We start from the raw sequence: 7,364 nt of genomic DNA, 5'->3' as shown, positions 1-7,364 counted from the left end.
ACACAACCTGGGAATAACTAATGACCTTGACAAAAGCAGTTGTGGTCAGGAGTAGTTGAGTAATTATTTTCTTTTGCTATGTACATTACACTTCAGAAAGAAACATTTACAAAGAAAGGGAAAATCAAGAGAGAAATGGGAGACACGGCACTCTTTTAAGGAATTTTCTAGGGAAAAACAAATGGAAAAGGGAATTGGGGGGTAGGGTCAAGAGAAAGATTTTTAAGATGATCAAAATAACAGCATGTTTGTATGATCTGGAGATGATCCAGAGGAGAAATAAAAAATTGATTTAGTAGAGGAAAACTTTGTGGAGTAATGGAGGAATGAATCCAGTGCCCAAGTAGAGGATTTTGCTTTAGACATGACCAGGGGAGCACATCAGCAAGACCAAATGGGACTGATATAGGACTATCAGGCAGCATTAAAGTGCTGCTGGAGGTAAGGCTCATGAAAGTAAGACCAACCCAAGAGGATGATGGTGTTCTCCAGCTACCTGCAGGCACAGGCTATGGGGATGGAATCGGAGACTCCACAGTGGAGTATGGCTATTTTTTTTAAAAATCTCCTCCCATCTCTCTCTCTAAATAACCTAGGCTTGGGGCGCTTGGGTGGCTCAGTCAGTTGAGCATCCGACTTCAGCCCAGGTCATGATCTCATGGTTTGTGGGTTCGAGCCCCGTGTCAGGCTCTGTGTATACCTCTCTCTCTGCCCCTCCCCTGCTCATGATCTGTCTCTGTCTCTCAAAAATAAATAAATGTTTAAAAAAAATTAAATAACCTAGGCTTTTTTTTTTAATCTCCTCCCATATCTTTCTCTAAATAACCTAACAAGGGGCACTTGGGTGGCTCAATTGGTTCGGAATCCAGCTCTTGATTTCCGCTCAGGTCCTGATCTCATGGTTCATGGGATAGAGCACAATGTCCGTCCCTGTGCTGACAAGGTGGAGTCTGCTTGGGATCCTCTCTCTCTCTACCTTTCTCTGCCCCTCCCCTGTTAGCGCCTGCATTCTCTTTCAAAATAAAAAAAAATAAACATTTCAAAAAATAATCCAATCAAGTATCTCCCCCACCTTAAAAGTATTCAATGGGTTTCCAAAGCCAAAGTCCAAACTCTGAAATCTGCCAAAAGTGACCACACCCTTCCACCCAAAGCCTCACAAGACTTCAACTAAACTAAACCATTTTTACCTGCTAATCTTTGTAACCTCGACAGTTTTTTTTTTAAGTAATATCACACCCAACATGGAGTCAAGGAGTCAAACTTGCAACACCTAGATTGAGTTGCATACTCTACCAACTGAGCCAACCAGGTGTCCCATAAGTGCAGTAGTTTCTAACACAGAAGAGACCTCCATGAAACATGCAAAAGTCAAAAGCCAGTTCTAGGGCCCTCCTTTACGAATATTACACATATACAACTAGTTATCTTTTACAATTTACCAGTATTTTTACTTTACAAATCACAAAAGTCAAGAAACCAAACTGCTAACATAACTATGCTCTAGGCACACATATTCCCATTTCCATAATAGTATATAATACCCATTTCACAGATGAGGAGAGGCTCAGCAAAGGTATGTATTTACTCTAAAGTCACACAGCCTTCAGATAAGCCTAAATAAATATGGCGTCCTCCAAAGGTACACTATTTTTCTTGCTGTGGTTGTGCAGGAAGTGTAAACAGCTCAGATATAGAAGTCCATGATTCTATTTAACTGAGCATCTACCTCCCAAAAACTCCAAAGAACTATCCAATTTTATGTAAGTTTCCCTTAATTCCTATTGGCTCAGTCATCACTGTCCTAATATCCCAAATAATACTTCTGGTTTCCAGAGGACTTACATTCAGGCAAGTTAGGAGGTCGTTTTCCAGCTCTTCTGGTGTTCTGTTACTGATCCTCCCTCAAACGTTTTTATGGGTAAAGACAACTTTCTCCCAGCATTCCATTCTTTATCTCTTTGCCACACCCTTACATAAGAATAGTGACAAATATCTTTGAAAGTCAAACTTCTCCAGTCGGCCAATCTTTTTCACTGGATTTGATCTATTTACTAACTGACATAGATTATAAAGAGATATTAGTGAGCTGGAACAGTATTTGTTCTCTGCTGGGATGTTTTTACAAGATTCAGCACAGGGACACCTGGGTGGCTCAGTAGGTTAAGCATCCAACTTCAGCCCAGGTCATGATCTCATGGTTTGTGAGTTCCAGGCCCAAATCAGACTCGCACTTACAGCTCAGAGCCTGGAGCCTGCTTCAGATTCTGTGTCTCTCTCTCTTTCTGCTCTTCCCCTGCTTTCTCTCTCTCTCTCTCTCTCTCTCTCTCTCTCTCTCTCAAAAATACATAAAAATTAAAAAAATAAAAGATTCAGCACAGATCTTGATTTTAGGTCAGGCTCCAAGCCTGAAGTGTCATATAGGCTTTGATACTGCTCATACATGTGGGGACCTAAACAGGGGCCCAAACCCTCAATTTATAGATAAATAAAGCAAGGAACAAAAAGAGGAAGAGTGCAGGACCTATAGAGGTCACTCAGGGCACATGCAGAAGTGAAAGCTGGCTTTGCCTGCTCTGCTCTTCTTATCACTCAACAAATGTTACCTCACCAAGTCTTTATTGAGTACCTCATGCTCAACATGGAACATTCTAACCACATAAAGCAAATATGTAATCTCTGCCCTCGGAAGTTTAGGAGAACAAGCTGTCACCTTTAATAAGAAAGAGGTAGAGCTATACTATGCTCCAGTAGAATTAATAATTACATGTCGATTGAGACCCAGAATTTTGAAGTTGTGTATGACAAGGATGTCAGAAGGCTGGAGGTGAGCCAAGCCCCTGCTCACACAGCTAGAGGGCGCTATTTGTATGAAATAGAATGTTTCCCCAAGAAATGATGAGATTACAGGCCCTTTCCCAACCCCACTCCCCAAAACTAAAACAATGGACTCCTTAAAAACAGTGACAACATCACGTGTTTTTAGATTGAAACTTTTCAGTCTTAACCCGTGTCTTCCTGAATTATCACATGATTGTGAGACATTTCATCCACATCCATTTTAGGAAAGGAGGGGAGTCAAAGACATTGGAGAGCATTGGGCTTTTATCAGATAGGGTTAGGGTAGTTTTCTAAAGGACTCTGTTCTCCCAAACCCGGACTATTGCAGGACTTCACACCTAGTTACACTGCCTGTGTGTTCTAGGAGCAATAAGACAAAACGTACCCTGGATTTGGTCAAAACCCCTGGCAGGCACTATGCTGGTGGTGGGCATCGAGACTTTAAACCGTGTCGATAAAACTCTCTGTTTATTAATGATATGCTTTGAGAAAGTGTCAACATTTTATTGGGAACGGTTTCCAAGAAATGCTAAAAGAAAAAAAATTCACACAACAATCTATTTTTTAGAAACTCATTTTGTAAAATCCCCTGACAAAATGACAAGAACATACTTCTATGCATGCATAGCTACATGGCAATGTCAAGGCAAAGGGTTTGGGAGTGTAAGGTTTAATAGATGGAGGCAGAGATGGGAGGACAAAGAGACCACGTTATGGAGCCAAGAAGGCCTTTATTGGGATCTGCAATTCCCCAGCGAGGTTCCGTGACTCTGGAGCGGGGAGTCAGGGAAGTCGCGCCTGATATGGGAGAGCAAGGTCTTTTATGGGTGCAGAAGTTCCGGGTTTGAGCTTAGGTGGGCTGATAGCCAGGTAGGGTCTTTCTTGGACGGTGGCAGGATTCAACTGGTTGTTCGCTTCGGTGGGGAGGGGGACGCTGGAATTCCATGGTGAGGCATTCCAGTTTGAGATAGTCCAGATTGAGAGTGGGGGTCGTCCGTCCTGGTGGCGCCTGGATCTGTTATCTGGCCTGCAATAAAATGGCTGCTGGTACTTTTCAAATGGCTCGGGTCATCCCAGGTCTGCAAGTGGGGGTTGTCAGTGCTCGCAGCTCTCCACAGCAAAGTGGCCGCTCAGTTGCTTTCCCATGGCAACTCTTACAGGGAGTACCCACGTTCAGAATGTCCTCTCTGGTAGGGGGGCAAGCAGAGGCAAGGGCGACTTTTAAGACTATGTATGTTTCATTTCAGTATCTTAAAACAAGAATGTACCATGTACTGCTCATGCACTGCCTATATAATGTATGTAAAATGTTTTAACTAAAGAAAAAAATAAGAAAATCAAGCAAGTCCTCAAACCACATGTTCTTACAAAAATGGAAGTCTTGTACATTCATGTAACATATTTTTCACAACCTAATTACAACCATCTTTTTCTTTATTCCAGATGGGAAAAAAAACAGCTGAGGTTGCCTCAAGCCACACTCAGACATCACCAAGCACCTAGAAAGATGGCAGATTATGGAATAATGATTTAATTAGTATGCAAGTACTTATACATGTACTTATTAAAGCACATGTTTTTTTCCCTACAAAATATAAAACACATTAGGTCACTATATGTTTACTTGAAGGTCTGCTATTAGCCTCTATGACACCTGTATCACTTCATGCATTCACCCAATTAAATTTATTGAGCACCTGCTGTGTGCCAGGCCATCTTTATTCTATGAGAGTCACTTGGAATTTTATAGAGTTTAGTTAAGGAAATAGTAAAGACAAGGAATAGTATTCCCAGCAAACAGAAAATAAATGAAGACCTCACCAAAAAATGCTTTTCTGTACTATTCAGAATCTAGTATGCAGTTCTGCTATCTGCTTACTATCTTTTATTGTAGTCAGTTGCCTGGCTATGAGGCTTTCCTGATGGACTCTGACTTTCTTGAAGGAAATACTTACAAATCCGTGTTTCTGTGCCACCTGTATCATGGCTTGAGTTCACATACAGCAGGTATATATTCAGTCAGTCAGTCCACAAATGCTTATTTAGCATCCACTATACCCGGGCTGTGAGATGAAGGGTAGAGTACTTTAGAGTTGGGTATTGGGGAAGGCAAATCACATGAAAAGAAAATGTAAACAAATAAGAGAATTCCCAACTCAAATAAACTATGCAGGAAATACACTAAAGCCAGGCAGGTTGGTACTTCAGAGTGAGTGGTCAGGGAAGCTCATGACACTTAACCAACAAGAAATGAAAAAGGCAGCTGCAAATGGTCTGAAGAAGTCCCCCACAGACGGAACAATTCCACTGAAAAGTACTACAACCAGAAAGAATTTAGTTTGTTCTGGAATCAGAAAGAATGTGGCTGAAATAGAGTGAATAAGAAGGCTTTGGGGAAGTCAGACAAAATTCAGTCCTGGGGGAAGTTGTTAAAAGGTTTTAAATAACAAAGCAATTGAACCTGGTTGATGACTTGCAAAAAGAAAAAGAAATTACTTTGGCTGCTGTGTAAGGAGAATGGATTCTTAGGAGAGCAAAAGTGGAATGGGGGTTACCAATAGGAGGGTATTCCTTGGATGGATGAGCGGGTGCGGGGCTGGAATGAAGCAAAGAAGAGAGGAAGGGAGGAAGAGGGAAGAGGGAGGGGGGGAGGGAGGTTGGATATGAATGAGTAAATAAATAATAACTGTGATTACAAAGGAACAAGGCCTATGAGAGTCATGTTGCCTACTTAGTTTCAGCTTAAACTGGTTCTTAAGTCAAATTTCAAAAAACAAAAAGTACTTTGAGATAAAGAAACATTGTTGGAGTAAATAGTTTTCTAAAATCACTGCCATGAGAAAGATAATATACATTTATCAATACGATGACTGGCATATCTATTTAAAAATATAATGTTCTGTAGTCATAATACTTGAAACACAATCATATCTTTTGATACATTCCATATCTAGAACTCTATGCCTTGAAACAGCACAGATATCCATACATTTGCGTATGATGGATGTTCCTTGCAGCCTTATTTGAAATGGGAAAAAGAAAAAAAAGCCTAAACATATATGCATGGGGAAGTGATTAAACAGATTATGCACATTTGTTCTACTTAATACTACTCAGTTATCTAAATGGACGCTGTTGTCCAATATAATCTGACATGGACAGATGGCCTTCTATGGATAGTGGAAAAACTAAATTATGATGTATTTCTTTGTGTGTGTGAGAGAGAGAATAGGGAATGGTCCAGAACTGGACCAATATGGTAGCGACTAACCACATGTGGCTACGGAGTACTTAAAATGTGACTAGCCTGAACTGAGAAGTGCTCTAAATATAAAATGCTCACTGGATTATGAAGCATAAAATGGAAAAAAATGAACTCATTAATGATGTTTATTCTACATTAAAATGACAATACTCTAAACGACTGAGTTTTAAAAATCTATTAAAATGAATTTCACCTGTTTCTTCTTATTTTGTGAATGTGGCTAGTAGAAAATTTTAAATTACCTATATAGCTTTCAATGAATTTCTACTAAATGGTGCTGGTGGAAAAGAATGAAGCAATAGCACTGATTATTCCTGGGGAATGAGAGTGGGGAGAAATTTTGATAAGGAGGACAGAGATAGGGACATTCACCTTTAACCTAAACTATTATATTTCTCAAAAAGAATTTAATTTAAAATATTAAAAATCAATAACAGAATAATAAGCAGAGTGTGTAGTTAATAGTATGTTACCAATGTTAATGTCTTGGTTTGGACAAATGTACGATGGTTATGTAAGCTGTTAACAGTAGCAGAAACTGGTGAACACGAACTCTGTATTATTGTTGCAATTTTTCTATAAATCTTAAAGTATTTCAAAATAAAAAGACAAAAAACAATAATAAGGGAGGGGTACCTGAATTCAGTCAACTAAGCATTCGACCTCAGCCCAGGTCATGATTTCAATGTTCATGAGTTCGAGCCCCTCATGAGTCTCTGTGCTGACAGCTCAGAACCTGGAGCCTGTTTCCGATTCTGTGTTTCCCTCTCTCACTGCCCTTCCCCTGCTCATGCTGTCTCTCTCTCTCTCTCTCTGAAATAAATAATAAACATTAATAATAATAATGGAAACAAGCAATCTATCAAGATGTGGGTCTTCTGCTTCATAGATATTCTTACTTAGTCTCATTACAGTATCCGGTAAATTAGCTCCAAATTGTATGTCCCACCCAGAGTGTTTCTCGTAAACACATTTGCTTCAAGTAAGGCTGTAAGGACCCCAAAAGGAGACCCTACCGCTGTCAGCTGGGTACTGGCGCTCACCCCAAGCAATCGCGAGAGTCGTCACTTGATGCAAAACACATGAGGCTTTATTCAAGGACCAACGCGTTGGGGCTCAACTCTTATCCCACTCAGGGGTCGAGGAGAAGAGCCCCGAAGAAGATTAAAACGGGATTCTTATAAGGTTTTCCTTTTTTTTTTTTCCTTCACAGGTATCTTTCTATTATAAATTTTACAACATACATCTAGCAATGTCA

The sequence above is a fragment of the Suricata suricatta genome, chromosome 6 (assembly GCF_006229205.1).
Source record: "Suricata suricatta isolate VVHF042 chromosome 6, meerkat_22Aug2017_6uvM2_HiC, whole genome shotgun sequence".
Lineage (NCBI taxonomy): Eukaryota > Metazoa > Chordata > Mammalia > Carnivora > Herpestidae > Suricata > Suricata suricatta.
Note: the sequence above shows the minus strand (reverse complement) of the source record.